The sequence below is a fragment of the Phoca vitulina genome, unplaced genomic scaffold (assembly GCF_004348235.1).
Source record: "Phoca vitulina isolate PV1807 unplaced genomic scaffold, GSC_HSeal_1.0 scaffold21, whole genome shotgun sequence".
Lineage (NCBI taxonomy): Eukaryota > Metazoa > Chordata > Mammalia > Carnivora > Phocidae > Phoca > Phoca vitulina.
Genome location: NW_022589724.1, coordinates 23622408 through 23644417, shown reverse-complemented (window position 1 = coordinate 23644417; position 22010 = coordinate 23622408). Strand labels below are relative to the sequence as shown.

General features: G+C 39.3%; 1 protein-coding gene across 5 annotated transcripts in view; it reads left to right on the top strand.

Moving 5' to 3' along the window:
- Window positions 1–22010, top strand: part of SCAI (suppressor of cancer cell invasion) — a 135090-nt gene that overhangs the window by 33801 nt on the left and 79279 nt on the right. The window contains exon 1 of one of the 5 annotated variants that reach the window (XM_032419096.1): window positions 18239–19052. The exons of the other annotated variants lie outside the window; for them this stretch is intronic. The gene's annotated coding sequence lies outside the window, so the exon portion shown is untranslated. Of the gene's footprint in view, window positions 1–18238; window positions 19053–22010 lie in introns of those variants that run through there. 5 annotated transcript variants of the gene reach the window in all.

The following is a 22010-nucleotide window of genomic DNA, read 5'->3' as shown; positions in this document are numbered from 1 at the left end:
AATCCTCAGGAGAAAATCTAAACTGTTTAACCAACTGACTTGTTTCTCTTTCATAACAGCCGTTAACACTCTGAAAAATACATTTAGAAAAAGACTGTACTTTTGATTTCTTGGCTGGCTGGTATCGTATTTTCATCCTTGTATGTAAAGCTCTTAGCTCAGAATCTGGCATTTAGTAAACCATCAATAACTGATAGCTGCTATTATTACAATTTTCTCTGTTCCAGCTGTGAAATCCTGGGCCACTTCTGACATTTGTTACAAGTTGCAATTTTAAGGTTCATGTAGTCAGTGTGAACCATCAACACAAGAGACAGGAGATGCCTCTCATAGATCTGTAGAATACACTGAATTTGTGCTTTAAAATCTTACATTAGAGTATGGTGGTTCCTCAAAGACTTAAACTGAGAATTACTACATGATTCAACACATAGTTCTGCTTCTGAGTATATACCCAAAGGAATTGAAAGCAGGGACTCGAGCACATATGGTTATGCATACCAGTGTTCATAGCAGCATTATTCACAATAACCAAAAGGTGGAAACAATCCAAATGTCCATCCGTGGATGAATGGATAAACAAAATGTGTTTTATGTATATGTATATGTATATTTTTAACATCCTTTAAGAATATATATAAAAATGTGGGAGAAAATATATATGCAGATACTCCCCCAAATTAAACTAACCATGATGTATATATACACACATACACATAGCATAATATTATTTGACCGTAAAAGGAATGAAATAATGGCACATGCTACAACAAGGATGAACTGTGAAGATATTATGCTAGGTGAAATAAGCCAGACACAAAAGGACACATATTGTCTGCTTCCACTTATATGAGGCACCTAGAGTAGCCAGATTCATAGAGACAGCAAGTAGAACGGTGATTTCCAGGGTCTCAAGGAGGGGGAATAGAGAGCTGTTCAGAGGGAACAGAGTTACAGTTTGGGAAGATGAAAAATCCTAGACATGAGTGGTGGTGATGATTGTACAACGGTATGAATGTACTTAATGCCACTGAAGTGTATATTTAAAAATGGTTAAATTGGTGAATTTTATGTTATGACTATTTTACCACACACACACACATACAAACACATCTCACATTAGAATACTTAGCAATTACCACAAAGCAGTCAGGATGCTCCCTGGTGGTCTAGTGGTTAGGATTTGGCCCTCACAAAGCAGTCAAGAGCTTTACTGATGGTTTTTATAGAGCTTCACAAGGGTTAGCAGAGACCAGTTTTAAACCACTGATACTGTTCTAATGAGATAGAACAGACATAAGCAAAAAATACATTCATTTATTATATCCGTGATTAATATAAATTTAACACCCCTACTGACATGCACATAATTTTCTCATGTACATTACTACTTCAAACCTTTTGAATGTTCAGGTCCAGGGTAACTGATAATTCTTATGTTTTATTCAAATAAAAGGTACGTATTTGTTCAGAGGAAAAAAAAAGTGATTCTTTTTATAATTCTGTAGGAATTACATCATGGTTAGTTTAATTTGGGGGAGTATCTGCATATATATTTTCTCCCACATTTTTATATATATTCTTAAAGGATGTTAAAAATATAGCTAGCAGTATCAGAAAGAACCTCCATGGAACTGCAGTCACTTCTCTACATCTCAAGAAAATCCCCTGCAAGTAAATCTGTTTTTAAAAATTGTCTAAAAATGTTTGCATCAAAGGCAACATGGGGCACACTTATCTAGGGTAATTTGTTTTTTAATCTGTGACTTTGCCAATCAAGTAGAAATGGAAAAAAGAGTGAGAGTTTTGATATTGTGGATGTACTTGCTGATTAAGAGATAAGAGCACATACACACAAACCCAGGAATTATCTTACTTCTGCTAAAACAACAACAAAACCCTCAGATATCCAATGCTAGCCTGTGTAATTGCTTTCGGCATAATAGCTATTACCTCTGACAGACTGAAAGTTTAATAACTAGATTGGAGATTTCCCTTTGCAGTGCAGAAATAGGAAAAACACCACCATGGAAGTTCTCTCTCACATCTGACCCTCCTCTGCTTCTTAATTGACCAGCAGTGCAACTGCATCTCTCTGCCATGCCTCATCTTAACATTCTTAAATTACAATGGTACAGATTATTGGCCCACCAAAGTTTTTGATATGTTGATATTGAACAGTTCCAAATGAGTATAAAACAATCTTGTCATTCATAAGAGTTTGTCTTTTAAAGGCTTCTGTTTGATTTTATGCACCAGTATTGCCATTTTGTGGAAAATGAAGGTTACATTGCTTTAGTAAATCTGTTTTACACTTGTAATCCAGAATTTAATATCCAATAAGAGATTATTTTTACTGTTATATATTTTTTTTAAGATTTATTTAATTTATTTATTTTAGAGAGAGACAGTGCATGTGCACAGAGGAAGGGGCAAAAGGAGAGGATCTCAAGCAGACTCCGCACTGAGTGCGGAGCCCCATGCAGGCTCAATCTCAGACCCTGAGATGATGACCTGAGCTGAAATCAAGAAATTGGTATTGAAATACTGGAATTTTCTATTGCTTGTTGACTGTTATTTTAATTCTTGGAGGCTCATGAAACATCTGTAAACTCTTCTTCCTTGAATTGTAGGTATAATTCAAGCAACATATCCTTCTGAAATATCCAGAATATATTTTGCCAGTAACAAAAGGATATTCCTTGGAAACACCAAACTTCAAATAGCAATAGACTAACAATACACATACACATCATGTAATTTTCCTTTATCTTCTGCCTGCCTCCTTAAATCACAAGACTCTAAAGAAGAACATCCTGATTTTTTACATGAATTTTATATATATCTTAAATATATTTATAGTTATATGTTTTGGTGTTAATGTACTGAAGGTTATATATACATATAAAATATATTAATCTTTTTCAGACATTTAATCCCTTTCGGGAGTTTAAAGATGTAGGGTAAAGAAGATATAATTTACCTACTTTTTAAAATGATTTATTTATTTATTTGAGAGAGAGAGTGTGTGAGTAGGGGGGCGTAGAGGGAGAGGGAGAGAAACCCCAAGCAGACTTCATGCTGAGCACAGAGCCTGACTCAGGGCTTCATCCCACAACCTGAGCCAAAACCAAGATTCGGACGCTCAACCAACTGAGCTACCTAGGTGCCCCTAATTTATCTGTTTTTAGTAAATGCTGCCTTACTTCTTTTTGGTGTTCCTAGAAGTCAATGTATATATCATCTTTTTTCTCATTGATGAGCAGAACTACAGGTATGAACCAAAGAGGTTTCTCCTCTTTGTAAATTCCTTCTTCACTTCTCGCCTCCAAAATAAATAAATAAAATAAATAAATAGATTAATTAATTAATTAAATTTCTACACCGAACGTGGGGCTCAAACTCATGACGCCCAAGATGCTCCTCTGACTGAGCCAGCCAGGTGCCCCAAAAACGTTTTTGATTTTTATTTAGACTTTAAGTTATAGGCAGCCATATATCCTGAAAAATAATGAGGTGTATATATATTCTGTAGTCATGGAATATGGTCCATGAACCATTTTATTTTTTTTAAATCAATTAATTAACATAGAGTGTATTACTAGTTTCCGAGGTAGAGTTTAGTGATTCATCAGTTGCATATAACACCCAGTGTTCATTACATCATGTGCCTTCCTTAATGCCGTCACCCAGTTACCCCATCCCCCCACCCACCTCCCCTCCAGCAACCCTCAGTTTGTTTCCTATGATTAAGAGTCTCTTATGGTTTGTCTCCCTCTCTGATTTCTTCTTGTTTTATTTTTCCCTCCCTTCCCCTGTGCTCCTCTGTTTTGTTTCTTAAATTCCACATGTCCATGAACCATTTTAAGTGAAAAACGTGAGGTGTATGGTTTACCTTATAATTCCATTTTTATTTAAAAGAGCCACCGTATATTTGATTTTGTAGAGGAAAAGTTTTGGCAAGTGTCCAGGTGTTAACTGTGATGAACCCTAGGGAATGGCATGGTACTCACTGGATATATCCACAAGGAGTACTGTGTCAGGTTTGGGTCCCCAGAAACAGAACATGGGGTGAGATTTCATGGGAAAGTGACTTACTTGGAAGAGTTTCAGGGAAACTTGGTAGGGATTGAGGAAGTGGGACTGGGAAGAGAGAACAAAGCTAGAGGCCAAGCAAGGATGTAGCAAGGATCAAGCAAAGCCTCAGGGAGGACACCTTTGGCTCAGTCCTGCAGGGGAGTTCTGGAGCTTCTTCCTAACAGGTATCATAAGGACAAAATAAAAAGGTAGAGCCTTTGTACTCCCATCCCCATCAGTCATTGCTTAAGGAGTGCCGCTCATGAGGAGAGGTGCACAAATCGCCAGAAGTACTGGCGGTCTGAGGGTAGCCTCCCTCCGAAGACCTGCAGGTGCTTACTATGGCGAGCGAGAGCACAGGGTTGGGGAAAGATGCAGCCAGAGCACAGACGGCAGTGGTAGCTGTCATCCAAATTATAGAGGTTCAACAAGATAGAGGTTTTGGTTTTTTTTTTTTTTTTCAGGTAATAATCGAGTTTGAGAAGTGCAGGGCTGGTATGGTGGCTCCACAGGGTTCCGGGCTCCTTTTTACTTGGTTGCTCTGTCGTTGTTGGGTTGTTGCCCACATGTGCATGATCTGAGATACTCAATATTATGTCCATGTTCCCTTTCAAAAAAAGGGAAAGGTCAGAGGGAAAAGGGCACATTAATTCCTCTAAGGACAAGTTCTGGAAGTTATACACATCACTTCGGCTCAGATCTCCGTGGCCATAACTTAGTTACATGGCCACACCTGGAAGCATGGAAGAATAGCCTTATGGTTAGCCTTATGCCCAGTTAAAAATAGGGGACTCTTTCATTATGTAACCATTTCTGCAGAAGGAGAGAATGAATATCATAGGACTATCTGTTATAGGGATGTTAGTTTTCTACTTTATATGGATGAAGTTTATTGGTGTGTTTTTTAGTTTTAACAACAAGCATGTCACAGGTTGGGGTCTTCTGGAAGCAGAATTTGAGATAGAGTTTGTTGCACAGGATGTTAAGAAGTGCCGTTATGGGGGCACCTGGGTGGCTCAGTCGTTAAGCGTCTGCCTTCGGCTCAGGTCATGATCTCGGGGTCCTGGGATCGAGCCCCGCGTCGGGCTCCCTGCTCCATGGGACGCCTGCTTCTCCCTCTCCCACTCCCCCTGCTTGTGTTCCCTCTCTCGCTATGTCTATCTCTGTCAAATAGATAAATAAAATCTTTAAAAAAAAAAAAAAAAAGAAGTGCCATTATGTTCAGTACCTGTGGGAGGGATGGGAAAGAGGCAGGATTTGGCAGGAGAAGTTGAATTATGGTGGTGTCCTGAACAACAGTGCTAGCTGACTGTATAGAGAGCCTGGAGCCGAGTGGCCTTTTAGAGTTGTCCTTCATTGGGCTGAAATGGCTGCACCATTATACCTTCTCTCCATCAGTCACTGGATGTAGGCTGCTTTGGGAGGAACATGACCTTGGGCAAGACAGCTCTGCATGATCCCTGAAGGGGTGACAGCACTCCTAGCAAATGGGACACCATGTCCTTCTTTGAATGGGAGATCTAGGAGGCAATAGTTATATTACAACTTGTGTGTGTGTGTGTGTGAAAGTAATTAATACATGTTTATATGTCCATTTATTTTTAAAAAGATTTTATTTATTTATTTATTTATTTTGAAAGAGAGTGTGTGCATGCGAGGGGAGAGAGAGAGAGAGAAACTTAAGCAGACTCCATACTGAGCATTGAGCCCACCACGGGGCTTGATCTCACAACCCATGAGATCGTGACCTGAGCCGAAACCAGGAGGCAGATGCGGGATGCCTGGGTGGCTCAGTCGGTTAAGTGTCTGCCTTCAGCTCAGGTCATGATCCCAGGGTCCTGGGATCCAGTCCCGCATGGGGCTCCCCGCTGAGCGGGAAACCTGCTTCTCCCTCTGCCGGCTGCTCCCCCTGCTTCTGCTTGCTCTCTTTCTCTCTCTCTCTCTAACAAATAAATATATAAAATCCTTAAAAAAAAAAAAAAAAGATGCTTAACTGACAGCCACGTAGGCATCCCAATATCCATTTATTTTTTATTTTTCAAGTTTTTATTATTGAAGTATAGTTGACATACGTTTTATTAGTTTCGGGTGTACAACATGGTGATTTGACAATTCTGTACATTACTCATTGCTCACCACAATAAGTGTAGTTTTTAAAATAAATTTTTTTTTTTTTTTAAGATTTTATTTATTTATTTGACAGAGAGAGACACAGCGAGAGAGGGAACACAAGCAGGGGGAGTGGGAGAGGGAGAAGCAGGCTTCCCACTGAGCAGGGAGCCCGATGTGGGGCTCGATCCCAGGACCCTGAGATCATGACCTGAGCCGAAGGCAGACGCTTAACGGCTGAGCCACCCAGGCGCCCCTAAAATAAATTTTTATAATAAAAAAAGCTAGGGGTGCCTGGGTGGCACAGTCAGCTAAATGTACAACTCTTGGTTTCAGCTCAGGTCATGATCCTCAAGGTCATGAGATCCAGCCCCGCATCAGGCTCTGTGCTAAGTGCAGAGTCTGCTTGAGATTCTCTCTCCCTCTCCCTCTGCCCCTCCCACTCTTGCTCTCTCTCTTTAAAATAAATACATAAGTCTTAAAAAAAAACCCTAAAATTTACTTAATAATATCTTCCACAAGAGTTTGTTGAGGAACTACTAGGTGCCAGATTCTGTTGTAGGCACTGAAGATAGGGAAATGAGAAAACAAAGTCCCTCCCCTTGTGGAATTTATATTGTGTCTGAAGATAGGCAATAAATAAATAAGTAAATTTATGATATATCAGATGGTGATAATAACTTGGAAGAAAAATAATGTAGTATAAGGAAGGGTCTTTCTGTTTTATATAGACTGGTCAGGGAAGTGTTCTCTGATAAGGTGATTTGACCAGAGACAAGAGTGAGATGGTGGAAATAGCTCTGCAGGTATTTTGGGGATGAGCATTATAACCTGAGATTGTAGCACATGCAAGACGACCCTGTGCAGGAGTGTGTATTGTATTGGCATGTTTGGTGATGTAAATGGTATTTAGAATTTTTGCTTTTTAATTATACCCATTTTTGGAAGGCAACACTCATTGAGTGACAGGTCATTAAAAGGGGATGGGCGGGGGGAGGCATCGCATTGTTCCAGGGAAGGTTCTTAGTTGAGAATTACCCTAATTCCAGCCAAGTTAAGCAGAAAGGGAATTTATTGGAAGGTTGTCAACTACCTCACAGCACTGATGGAAAGACTGGTTTAATGGTTTAGAAAGCAGGCAGCAACCAAGGGAATCAAAAGATCTAGAATTACTGCCAAGCAGACTCTGCACTCACACCACTGGAAGACCTGGGTTAAGGTTATCTGGTTAAGGATGCTGCTGTAGCCTGAATGTTTGTGTTTCCCCCAGTTTCATATGTTGAAATCCTAACTTCCAAAGGTAATGGTCTTAGTAGGTGGGGCCTTTGGGGTGTGTTTAAGTCAGGAGGGCGGAACCTCATGGGATTAGTGTCTTATAAAAGAAGCTCCAGAGAGATCCTTTAACCCTTGTCCACCATGTGAGGACACAAGTGTGTGACCCAGAAGAGAGCCCTTGCCTGAACATGCTGACACTCTGATCGTGGACTTCTAGGCTCCAGAACTGTGAGAAATCAGTTTCTGTGTTTATAAGCCACCAAGTCTGTGGTATTTTGTTAGAGCAGCTTGAACAGACTGAGACAGATGCTGTTGCCGCTGTTTCAGAACCCCGGTGTTACAGCTGGTGGGGGTCTGACTTCTGAACTTACCTCTTACTTGAGTCGCTGGATCTATCTCAAAGACCTTAAGAAGATTACGGTGGCTGCTTTGTCAAGAATGAAGTGAGGGGTTCAGGAGTAGAAGTGGGGAGGGGTGCCTGGGCTCGGGTCATGATCCTGGGGTCCTGGGATCGAGCGAGCCCCGCATCGGGCTTCCTGCTTGGCGGGAAGCCTGCTTCTCCCTCTCCCACTCCCCCTGCTTGTATTCCCTCTCTGGCTGTGTCTCTCTCTGTCAAAAAAAAAAAAAAAAAAAAAAAACTTAATAAAAAAAGGAGTAGAAGTGGAGAGAACCAGTCATGAGGCTCCAGTGTAGATGACGTTAAGTTAGGGAGATGATGTTAACAGGGAGACGAAAAGAATGGATGGATTTGTGAAACAGGCCATTAGGTTGCTACTAAAATTCTTGTCTTGGAAAAATTCTTCTTCTTTTTTTTTCTTCTTCCTCCTCTTCTTTCTCTTCCTCTACCTCCTCTTCTATTTCTTTTCCTCATTCTTCTTTCTTGAAATCTAAACCTTTCTAGAGGCCCTGATGCCGTCTTGTCTTGCACAGGGCAGTGGAACTTACCTGGCTTATATTTCATAAAATCTTGTTCAACATTTGTTCATTGAAAAAATATTTCTAAGCTCCTACTGTGTACACTACAGTGCTAAAGGAGGTTGCTAGTTATGGTCATTCTAAATTGAGTTCAAGTTTAGACACTCAGAAATGGTTCCTTTCTTCCAGGGTGCTTCATGATTGCTGACTAGGACCACCCTTTTCTAGGTGTGAATAATTTGAAACCACTTGAACTCCCTTCATCTAAACTTTTTTCCCCAGGACTGATTAGTCCCTTATTTTAGTCTTTTACATATCAGTTATTTGAAATAGGCCAAATGCATGTCCGTTATTTTAAAAAGTAATGAGAAAGAAAACGGTATCTTTTTTTAATCCTCTTAAGTACAGTGATTTTCAAATAGAACCAATCATTAGAAATGGCTAAAATAGTTGAAAAAAAAATAGAGAATCCCAGCCCTCTTGAATCGTATCTGGAAGAAGATCTCAGAAATCTTTATTTAAAAAATGAACATTCCTAGGTTTGGGAACTATAGCTTTATGCTATTGAGACTAGCTTTGCTCTTTACAAGGAGAATTAATTAAATTCTTCTTGCTTAACGGGACGGATCCATTATAAATAACTGATTTTCTCAGCTTGATTTAGAATATGACATTTGTCTCACCTTTGAGAATGGTTTCATAAGATTATAGATAGTTTTCTTGGGGGGTGGTAGAGGTGGATTCCATTAATTTTTCTCTTACCCTTTGGCTATTTTGTAACTGTACAGTATTTATTTCATCTCCAAAAATAAAAGAAACTTAATCTCTATATTACAAGAATATAGCCCACTAAACTTCAGCTTCAAGCCAGTTTGTATAAAAAAAACAGTTTCTTAAGCTTAATGTGCATACAGATCACCTGGAGAGCTTGTTAAAATGCAGATTCTGATTTAGTAGGTCTGGGGTGGTGCCTCAGATTCTGCATTTCTAATAAGCTGGGCGATGCTGATGCTGCTGGTCTGTAGATCTTTTTGAGTAGTAAGAGCCTGGACGACAATTGTATTACCCTGTGAGCTTTCATCTTTGTATGAGTTACTCTGCTTTGGGGCATGCTTTGGGACTGTTTAGTTTGACCAAAGGTTGAGTAGTATATTTTAAGATTGGATTATATAACCTTTATTGCTTTTTCCCATAATCTTGAAGGTTATGGTACTATATATAGCCTAAGGTTTTAGTTTCAGGCTTTGGAACTGAATAAAGGAAGTGTCAGAAGCAGTATATTTTTTATTGAATCGTTAAATCTGCTGTAGCAAAATTGGTTTATATACCTGAGGTAGTCTGAACTACAAGTAGAGTATTATTAACTGAATTAAGAATAAGAAAGAAAGTGATATAATGTTGAAAATTAGTAGTAGATATGCAGGATATACCTAAGGATTGGGGAATTTGTCTTTTGCAGAATTGGGACTGCTTTGGATAAGATATATGTTAGGGCAGTGGGTTCTTTTTTTTTTTTTTTTAAAGATTTTATTTATTTATTCATGAGAGACAGAGAGAAACAGAGCAGGCTCCCAAGGAGCAGGAAGCCTGATGTGGGACTCGATCCCAGGACCCTGGGATCATGACCTGAGCCGAAGGCAGACGCTTAACCATCTGAGCCACCCAGGCGCCCTGGGGCAGTGGGTTCTTAGCTGGGGGGGATTTTTACTTCCCAGGGACACATTTGATAATATCTGGAGACATTTTTAGTTGTTATGGAGTAGGGTGGTGGTATTGCTACGGTATCAGCAGGTAGAGGCCAAGGATGCTGCTAAATACCCAGTAGTGCACAGGACAGCCCCCCCCCCCCAAGGAATTACTTGGCCTAAAATATCAGTAGTTCCAAGATTGAGAAACCTTATGTTAGAAAATTTTCACAAGTACTTTATTTTTTAATCAAGAATAATACAGAAAATAATCATTCATATTGCCACCAATCAAATTCAACTGTTGTTAACATTTTGTCATATTGGATTTTAGCCTTTCTGTTTAAGAAATTTCACTCCAGCGGCGGCTGGGTTGCTCAGTTGGTTAAGCGTCTGCCTTCGGCTCAGGTCATGATCCCAGGGTCCTGAGATCGAGCCCCACATCTGGCTTTCTGCTCAGTGGGGAGCCTGCTTCTCCTTCTCTCTCTGCCTGCCGCTCCCCCTGCTTGTGCTCTCTCTCTGTCCTGTCAAATAAATAAATAAAATCTTAAAAAAAAAAAAAAAGAAAGAAATATCACTCCAGGGGCACCTCGGTGGTACAGTTGGTTAAGCATCTGACTCTTTGTTTCAGCTCAGGTCATGATCTCGGGGTCGTGAGATGGAGCCCCACATCGGGCTCTGCACTCAGTGCAAAGTTTGCTTGAGATTCTCTCTCTCTCTCCCTCTGCCCCTCCACTCGCTCTTTCTCTCAAATAAATAAATAAATCTTAAAAAAAAGAAATATCACTCCATTATTTTGGGGAAAATAACATGATTATTATTTTGAATTCAAGTAATGTAGAAAGTTCAAGGATGAAAGTAATGAAGCTATCCCAAATCTCACCACCCAGACATAAGCATCATAAACACTAGCTGAACATTATCCCAGGTGTCTTTCCATGCATATGTATAGATAGAAGAATAGAGAGGAGTGCTTTCATAAAATTGGGACTGTACTGTAGATGAACCAAAAATAACATTTTTCTTATGAAAAATTTTAAACCTAAAGAAAATTAAATGAATTATTAACCCCTGTGTACTCATCACTGAGCTTCAACAATCGTAAATACAGAGCCGATCTGATTTTATCTACATCTGTACCTACTCACCTGACACTGAGTATTTTGAAGCAAATCTCAGACATCACATCACTTCCATCTGTAAGCATTTCAGTGCCTGTCTGTAAAGCTTGAGGTCTCTTTCTTTGAGCTATTAATCATACACAGACAATTAACAGTTTCTCCGATTGATTCATTCTCTCCCTCCTTCTCCCCTCTTTGTCTCTCTCCCCCTTGAATTATGTTTTCTTCCAAATGGAAGGGATTTTTTTTTTCTACCGAGAGAGCACAAAATGCAAAGGCAAGAGCAGTAATTGCACAAAGCAAGGGAAATGGGTACTGCAGAGCAAACAAAAGCTGTCTGCCACAAATACTTCCTGCAAATTTTGTGTTTTCTTTCTAGAATGTCTTAATCTATTTGGCAGTACCATGTAAAATAGTGTATTTCTCTTCTTTACTATGTTCATTTTTCAAGCTACCCATCTTTTCCAATATTTCTTTAAGATATCTTCCTGCTTCGGTGTATTTGCTTATAGCAGTGGCCTCTCCAGCTATTAGCAGGAAAGTACCTGCAGGAATCATTTAACTGGTTAGCTTCTTGAGGGCAAGGAGTGAGTCTGACCATCTCTGCACCTGATAGGATAACTTTACTATGTCCTCAGTATTTGTGGGATGGTTGTGATTAATCTTGAGAGAATCGTGCCAATATTGATTGGTATATTAATTAAAACCATTTATTTACAACAAAACATAGTCTAACATATGTGCATACAGGAGAATATAATTCAGATGCTAACATTTGGTACCTGTATCTATGGGTGGTCTCCATATAAAGAGATGAAGCAGGGACTTCTGCTCTCTGGTCACATCCTCTTGTTTTTTCTGACACTTATACGGTGACCATATGTCCTGGTGTGCCTGATACAGTCTCAGTTTCTACACGGTCTTGATGTAATTATTAATAGTATCCCTTTTCATTCACAGAACTGTCCCAGTTTAGATGGTAATTTTTATTTTTAAGATTTTATTTATTTGACAGAGAGAGACACAGCGAGAGAGGGAACACAAGCAGGGGCAGTGGGAGAGGGAGAAGCAGGCTTCCCGCGGAGCAGGGAGCCCGATGCGGGGCTCGATCCCAGGACCCTGGGATCATGACCCGAGCCGAAGGCAGACGCTTAATGACTGAGCCACCCAGGCGCCCCTAGATGGTAAATTAATGATAATCCTACTTATATGATATTTAATGTGTGCCAAGCTTTTTTCCAAACACTTTGCATACATTCTCATTTAATTCTCATGATAACCCTAGGAAGCAGATCCTATTATTATCCCCATCTTACATATGGGTAAATTGGAGCACAAAGCAGTCAAATAGCTTGGCTAAGATCACACGGCTCTGTTCAAATAGTAAGTGGCAAAGCCAGGATTTGAGTCCAGGCAGTTTAGTGCTGGTGCTCTTCGCCACTCTGCTATGTCGCATCTGCTGGCCCCAGATGTATCTTTGTAGAATACCTGCTGACCTATCAGAGTCTCCTGATGACTGATCTGTATATTTGTAGATCAGAAGGCTTTGGGAATTTGAGTGATTTCCTTATCTTCACGAAATATCTGTAGCTTCCTCATGTACCACCATGCCAATCTGATTATAGACTTCTTTCTCTGAAGATTGAACATGTGCCTTTTTTCATTCTCTTAATGGCAGCTATTTGGTATTCCCTTCTAGATGCTCAGGGAGGTGCATTTTCTCAGCTTCTGCAGATCGTCCAGTCACTTTTCCTTAATTTTGGCCGTCTTTGGTATTTTAAATTTACACACACACACACACACACACACACACACACACGATCTCTAGCACCTACAACAGTGCCTGCCATTCACTACCTTTGATGATCAGTTCATATTTTGGAGTTGTCTGGGGACAGTTTTCACGGCCCTTGCATAGGGTGCTTTGAGGAAAGACTGAGACAGCTACTGCTTTCAAGGAGCTTACAGTCTAGTAAGGGGATGATGACTGTACATGAATAACTATGACACAAGGCAACTGAGCTGTATGGGTAAAGTAATTTGGAGTTTGGAGCAAAACAAATCGTTTCTGACAGGGTTGATCCAGAGAAGTTTTGTGAGGGTGGATACACTTAAGTCAGTTTAATGACTTCCAAATAGGCCACAAAAGAACTACTTCCTTGTGCTAAGGACAGGGCTTAAGTTTGCCAAGAGTCGAGGCCTGACAGAAGAATAAGATGTGATTAACTCAGAGGAGAGGAGGACTCCAGTCAGTCTGACACTTGGTGTCCTTATGAGAAATCCTCAGTCAGCAGGATTGCTCTTTTCTTCTGATATCATCATCATCATCATCATGGCACATATTGACCCTCTAGGTGGGTTATAAGCAGCAGGAACAGATGGTACTCCTCAGCAGCAAAATATTTTATTTTTTTAATGTGGGCTATTGATTTATTTGAAATTTTTTAGCCTTTTTAAAGTCTTTTGATATACCAAGGTCTTTTTCCGTAATAAAAACATTGTCTACTTCTCTTACGCAGTTGACCCTTGAAAAATGTGGGGCTAGGGGCACCAACTTCATGCACAGTTGAAAATCTGTGTGTAACTTTTGACTCCCCAAAACTTAACTACTAATAACCTACTATTCACTGGAAGCCTTACCAATAACATAAACAGTTGATTAATGTGTATTTCATATGTTATATGTATTATATACAATATTATTACAATAAAGGAAGCTAGAGAAAAGAAAATGTTACTAAGAAAAGCATAAGGAAAATACATTTACAGTATGGTGCTGTATTTAGAAAAAAATTTAGAAAAAAATGTGGACCCACACAGTTCAAACCCATGTTGTTCAAGGGTCAAGTGTCATTGGATCTACCTTTTTACTTTTCTTTTTAAGATTTTATTTTTAACTAATCTGTACACCTAACGTGGGGCTCGAATTTACAATCCCGAGATCTAGAATCACATGCTCTACCAACTGAGCCAGTCAGGCACCCCTTACTTTTTTACTTGATTATCTTAATAAGAAAAAATGAATACATTTAATTAGAGCTTATCTCAGTAGCTGGGTGAGATAGGGCAGTATTCATTATCCTCACTTAAAAATGAGGAAATTGAAGTTAGGTTACACAGTAACCTATGTGATTTGGCTGAAAATGGCACAGTTCGGACTTGTACTTGGGTTGAAGCTTCAGAATGCAGATCCACTATATATCCTGTGGTCTTATTTAATTTATTAGATTATAATTTTTTTATCAGTATCCAGATAAAGAGAAATAATGAAAGTTGGGATTATCTCACATTTTAACTCCCTTTTTAATGAATGTCATTATAGAATCTAGTTCAGCATAATTAGTCTTGTTTCCTTTTCTGAGTCAACAGTCCTAGTAACACACTGCTTTGTGATTGTAGATCCCATAAATCCTACTGAAAGGGAAGTCCCATAGAGGCTGCAGGTGGCCCTACATGGTACCTCTGTGCACATTAGCAAAAGGCAATCTCTAGATGGTTAGGCCAGTCAGAAGAAGGCATCCCTCCTTGGGGCACGTCCAGCCCACATCAGGGTGCTGGCCTTGGGAAATAAGTGTCTGGATTTTCTTCTCTTCGGTAGCACTCAAAAAACAGCAGCCAAGAATCCTGTTTATATAAATTGATGAGTAGCTGAGGTTTCTTTCATGTTGCGTTTATAGACCGCACCTCTTGTTCTTATTCTGTACACTGTACGCATACCTCCCTCAGTAGCTGTCCTTGTTCTCCACCTCGAACCCCAACCTCCCTGATACTACGCGGCTCAACTCCTTCACTTCTTCCAGGTCTCTGCTTAAAGCTTCCCTTTTCAAATGTCCCCTCACCTACTCAAACTGAAATGTTACCCCTAGTCACACTGTCCTTCCTGTTCTATTTTCTTCATGGTACTTCTTACCACTTGGAATATTAAATTCATGTGTATTTTATTTTGCTTTTGTCTCTCCACTAGACAGTACACTTTGTGAAAGCGGGCGTTTTGCCTGTTTTGTTCACTGCTCTATTCCAGTACCTAGAAAAATGCCTGGCATTTACGGGGCTCTCAATTGATATTTGTTGAATGAATGAACAAACATTGGACTGTTTGTATTGTGACTGATGGTATAAATGACCAATTTTGATATTTGCTACCTTCTACTGACTATATTTGTGTACTTTCTGGACTATAGTGTTATGAATATTGTCTAATTTAACTGTTACGATAGCTATATGAGAAGAAAATAGTGTAATCCTCATTTTAGAGTTGAAGAAATCCTAAAGCTTAGACAAATTAAATAACATTCCCAGAGTCAAAAAGCTGACAATTAGAATCATTCCTTGACAGGTAGATTCGATAACCAAAGTTTGTTTAAAATCATTGTTTTAGTGATTCTTTGGGTCTTGTAGTTTTTTTCAAAGAGGGATTTCCAATTACTGGGGGAAGAAAAAAACCTTAAAAATACGGTCAGCTATGTTTTAAGGGAAAGGAGAGATAAGGCCCATGGGATTTGAAGCGTTGGGATACTGGAGATCAGACAACTCTCCTTTGTAATCTTTGCATTCTTATCTAAGGGTGCTGACCTTGAGGGTCCTTTGGGATGAAGAGCATGATTTTGGAGTCCTTTTCCAAGTGTGTAGGTCTGGCTAAATAGCTTCTCTGAGCCTTCTTTTCATCTCTAAATTCTAGTAACAGTGTCTACCTTAAGGGGGTATGGAGATGAAATATGTATATAAAATGCCTGGCATAGTTTCTGGCTCTTGGGAGCTTGATTTCTGCTGTCCCCTGCTCTTGTCTTCCTCCCTTCAGCTGCAAGGGACCAGAAATCCAAGTTTTTTTTAAGATTTTAATTATTTATTAGAGAGAGAGCACAAGCAGCGGGGAGAGGCAGAGGGAGAGGGAGAAGCAGACTCCCCGCTTAACTGACTGGGGCACCTGGCTGACTGAGCCACCCAGGTGCCCCAGGGTGATTTTTTTTCTTGACAACTTCCCTCCAGATAAATAATCTCATATGTTAAGCTGTTTCTGGTAGTATGTAGGCAATCAGGGTACCTTTTATAATTTGCATGTCATTTTGTTTTATCATTGCAATTCAAGGAGATATTCATGGGCTTTGTTAGTAAGTGTTGTGCACATATTACCTTCACAAACCTTTGGGTCTGATTCCTGCTTTTTTGTAATTGAATGTTCATGAAAACTGAGTATCAGTAACTAGGAAGCCCTCTTTACTTTGTTTCTTATATCCTTCTCCCCATGTTCCATGAAATACCAGATTTTTTTTTAAGTCAGTGACATGTTTGCTAACACATACAGGTTTAGATGCTTACTAGAATTTCTTAAGTACCATCTTATAATTTCTATAATTTTCACCGTGTCTACAGAATAGTAGTGTCATGCACAGATTCAGAGAAAAGGGTTTCCTGAATCAATGAGTAATTGAGGTAGGAAAAAAAAAACCAAACAGGAATTTTTCAGTTCTTTCTCTGAAATTAAACAGTACAGCATTTGATTCCTAACTGAAAAATTATTCACCAAGAAATGGGGAACAGATTAAGAGAAATATAACCAACTTCCAGTGAAAGATGTCTGAGCATCCTTCTCAAGTATATGCTGATCTTTTCCTCCTCTTAATACCCTCTTATATGTCATATAATTAAGCAATAAAAATGTTTATTATTTAAATATTAATTATGGACTTAACTGGAAGGTATATAATTTAAAGATAAATTAATTAATCCCAAGTAATGATATAATTATATTGGAAGGGGCAGTGGGAGTAAAAGAGAACTAATTCCTTATTTGTCATTACGGAAAATATGTAATGTCAAAAATGGATGAATCAAGTAATTGCAAGAAAAGCTTTTTATGTGGACTGTAGGGGACACTACTGGACGAAACAGCCACAAGAGTTGAAAGTTGTTGATGCTGGTCGAAGAAGGGTGAGCCAGTGAACTACTGCTTTTCATTTAAGTCTTATTGGATATTACTGAATTGTTAGTTATGTATGTATTATTTTGATTAAAAAAATAAGGGCTAAAATGGCAAGAGAAAAAGTAGAAATATAACCAGTCTAAGAAAGTGAAAAGACAACCCAAGAAAGGGAGAAAATACTTGCAAATCATATCTCTGGTAAGGGACTTGTATCTAGAATTATGCAATGAACTCTTACAACCTAACAATAAAAAACCAAATAACTTACTCAATAGGCAAAGGATCTGAGGAATCATTTCTTCAAAGATGATTGTTAAAGGGCCAATAAGCATGTGAAACGATGCTCAACATCATTAACCATGAGAAATGTAAATCTAAACCATGAGATAGCACTTCACATCCACTAGGATGCCCAGAATAAAAAAGGCAGATAGTAAGTATTGGTGAGGATGTAGAGATAAGATCTCTCATGCATGGCTATGATTGTAAACTGGTACAGTCACTTTGGAAAACAGTCTGGTAGTTCTGAAAAGGTTAAACATAGTGTTACCATATGACCCAGCAATTCTCCTCCTAGGTATATACCCAAGAAAAGTGAAAAACAGATGTCCACACAAAAACTTGGATGCAAGTGTTCATAGCATTATTCGTAATAGCCGCACAGTGAAAACAATCTAAATGTCCATCAACTGAAGAATGAATAAACAAACTGGTATATAGCCACACAGTGGAATATTATTTAATCACCAAAAAGAATGAACTAGTGATATTTGCTACAACATGAATGACCCTTGGAAACATTATTTTAAGTGAAGGAAACCAATTACAAAAGCCACATCGTTTATGATTCCATTTATGTGAATATCCAGTTGTTAAGTCCATAGAAATAGAAAGTAGACTAGTAGTTGCTTAAGGCTGGGGAGAGAGCTGTTTTAGGGGAAATGAGGCATGACTACTGATGAATATGAGGTTTCTTTTTTTTGGGTGATAAAAATGTTCTGAAGTTAAATGTGGTGATGACTGTACACCTGTGAATATATTGAAAACCATTGACTTGTATACCTAAATAAGTGAATTGTATGGTATGTGAATGATATTTCAATAAAGCTGTTATATTACTATATATATAGATACAGATATATGGACACATCACCAGTTACTGCTAAAAGAAACAGTAACTTTTATTTTTCTTTTAGTGAAAAATTTATTATTTTCTTTCTTCTGCTTTCAATTTATTACAGATAAAACCTGTAATTTAGGAAAGCAAAATTGTCATGGTATACATCATAAGTATCTTTTAAGGGGTTATTGGTTATTTTGTTTTTGTTTTTAATTCTGCTTAACACAAATCAAGTGTGACCTAACATTTGCGTGACTAACAGCTTTCTCTCAGAGTATGCTGAGATGGTGGTTTTGGGTGGCCCCAAATGCTTTTCATGTTGTCTGTTTTTAGTATACTATATACACAGACTTTCAGCTGCTGCCGCTGTCATCTTTGTTTGTGATTGAGAAGAAAAAGTCTGTGTGGTCTGCACTTCTTCATATACCGAATAGAGTAATGTCTTGTTGGTTGGTGACTGAGATTCTTGCCTGAACTTCTTGTTCCCGCTTGAGTTTTTATGTGATGAATAAACGGCTATTTAAATTGAACTAGATTGTATTTGACTGCTGCCTCTATGGGTTCCCCCACTGGAGACAGATTTTATGAATTGTTAGCCTTAGGCTGCTTCAGAGGATGTTTTCTCACATTATTCTCAAGGGTACATATTTTGGTGCTTTCTTTCATTTTGTATATTTTTGTGTCTCCTGCCCCATTAGCTTCATAAATAGTGCTTGCATGTGTCTTGTTGATAGTCGTCGTTTTGAGATGACTGACTGACTAACTGCCTGCCTGCCTTCCCTTTCTTTCCCTGCAGTGCTTTCGGTTAGGCTGTGCTAGGTCTCCGTTGAGTAAGTACTGGATTTGCATATTTGTGTGTTAGATAAACACATCTCTTTTTCCACATTTGGTAGGCAAAATATCTTCCTAGTCTCGTGCACAGTATCTCACAAGTGGCATTCTGGCTGTGTGCACATCACTGGGGCTCCATGCCCTGGCTCCTTTGGCTTCCTTTTCTTAAGCTCTCTTTGCCTTCAGTTCATTCAGTTGCTGTCCACATGGAGCAATGAGAAGTGTGGTGCCTATGCATTTCTCCTACAGTTGTTCTTATAGCATGTAACTGTTGGATTAAGTCCGAAAAATTGTTTTCAGAAAATAATTTGTATGTAATTCATGATAGTTTTATGCTGTCTTTGATATGTGAACATGTTTTCCATGCTGGGAAGGACCAGCTTTTGAGCACTGCTATTTGTTCATCTTATCGGAATACCATCTGTACTAAGCAAGCAGTAGCTTCTTGTTCCTTTTACAATGAACGTGTGAAAACCATCATCATCACCCCCTACATACACACACACATTCAAAATTTTTTTTGTACTTGGTATTTTTCAATTTATGCTCTGTTTTGAGTACATTTATGGCAATTTTACAACTAATAATTTTAGAGTACATCATAATTTACATGGCAGTTTTATATCCATTAATTCATTTTATTGTCCAACAGCCTTACAGGGTAGCTATTACTAATATCTCATTTTTATAGCTGAGAAGGCATATGTGTGGTACACTTTTTTTTTTTTTTTAAGATTTCATTTGGGGCGCCTGGGTGGCTCAGTCGTTAAGCGTCTGCCTTCGGCTCAGGTCATGATCCCAGGGTCCTGGGATCGAGTCCCACATCGGGCTCCCTGCTCCGCGGGAAGCCTGCTTCTCCCTCTCCTACTCCCCCTGCTTGTGTTTCTGCTCCCACTATGTCTCTCTCTGTCAAATAAGTAAATAAAATCTTTAAAAAAAAAAAAAAAAAAAGATTTCATTTGTTTATTTGTCAGCGAGAGAGAGAAAGAGAGAAAGCACAACCAGGGGGAGTAGGAGGCAGAGGGAGAAGCAGACTCCCCGCTGAGCAAGGAGCCCGATGCGGGGCTTGACCCCAGGACCCTGGGATCATGACCTGAGCTGAAGGCAGATGCCCAACCAGCTGAGCCACCTAGGCATCTCCACTTTTTTTTTTTTAAAGATTATTTATTTATTAGAGAGAAAGAGCGGAGGGTAGGGCAGAAGAGCAGAGGGAGAGGGACAAGCCGACTCCATGCTGAGCTCAGAGCCCAACAGGGGGCCTGATCTCAGGACTCTGAGATCATGACCTGAGCTGAAATCAAGAGCCGGACTCTCAACCGACTGAGCCACTGAGGCATCCCTGTGTGATAGACTCTTATGTTGATGCTTAATTAGACAGCCATTCCATCTCTTTATATGTCTTTTAAAAAATCTGAGTGCATAAGAAAATGATCTCTTTCCTACCATGTGATTTCTATAAATATATTCTCTGTTTTGTCAGAATAAATTTTTTACTATATTTTAGTTTCACTTCCAATGTATTTCCATTCTTTTCTTGACCTGGTTCCCTTTTAGTTCATTCTTTTCTTTTCTTTTCTTTGAGGGAGAGAGAGTGCCAGAGACCAGGAGCTGGGTAGAGGGAGGGGCAGAAGCAGGCTCCCTTCTGAGCAGGGAGACCCATCCCAGGACCCTGAGATCATGACCTGAGCTGAAGGCAGATGCTTAACCGATTGAGCCACCCAGGTGCCCCCCCCTTTTAGGTCTTACAATAGGGCGATTCTCTATTTCTTTTGAAGCATCACTAAACTACAGAGTAATAATCATGGTGATATTATACATTATGTAGTGTTTTCAGACTTCTTTCACACCTAAATAACTTTGCTCTATCTTCACAACACTTATTTGAGATAGACAGAACAAGTGCAAATTGCTTGTTTTTGCAAATTAAAAACTTGCAACTCAAAGTGTTAGCTAAAGTTTTTGTTTGTTCACAATCACATAACTAAGAAGTGTTAGGAACAGGAATACTCGGGCTTCTGGCCTAGGGTAGGGCTCTTTCCACTGCTGTTAGGACCCTGCATGTGCCTCCTCGTATCATGTAATGCACACTTAACCAGATTTCTTTCATACTTTCCTATTGCCAACCATTTACTCAGAATTCAATCCAGAGTAGCAGTTTCTCTTATTGCTTTGAAAGACTTCTATAAAAAGAAATTGTCAACAAGGCAGGTCAATAATTTGCCAGATGCTCTGTATTTAGCAGAACAAGTCTCTGAACAGTTGTCTCTACTCATTGCTCTTTTGCTGTGCGTCTATTTGGTAATCCGTATCAAGACTCTGTCATATATGGATGGGTTTCCTAGGGCTGCTATTACAAATTACCACTAAGTGGGTGGCTTGAAACAACAGAAATTTGTGCTCTCACATTTCAGAAAGGCAGAAGTCCAAAATCAAGGTGTTGGCAGAATTGGTCCTTTTTAGAAGCTCAGAGGGAGAATCTGTTCCATTCCCTCCCCTAGCTTCTGGTGGTCGCCAGCAATCCTTGGTGTTCCTTGGCATGCAGCTGCATAATTCCAGTCTCTGTCTGCTTCTTCATATGGCTGTCTTCCCTCTGTCTGTGTCTGCACATGGCATTCTCCTCACTGTGGGTGTCTGTCTCTCCTCAGCTTCTAAGGACACCAGTCAAATTGAATTAATACTCTCTTCCAGTATGACTGCATGTTAATTTACATCTTAATTACATCTGCAAACACACTAGTTGACCCTTGCACAACACGGGTTTGAACTGTGCTGGTCCACTTGTGGATTTTTTTCAGTAAATATATAAACTGACAGTATCAATGAGTACAGTACTGTAAACGTATTTTCTATTCCTTACGATTTTCTTTTTTTAAAGATTTTTATTTATTTATTTGACAGAGAGAGAGACAGCGAGAGAGGGAACACAAGCAGGGGGAGCTGGAGAGGGAGAAGCAGGC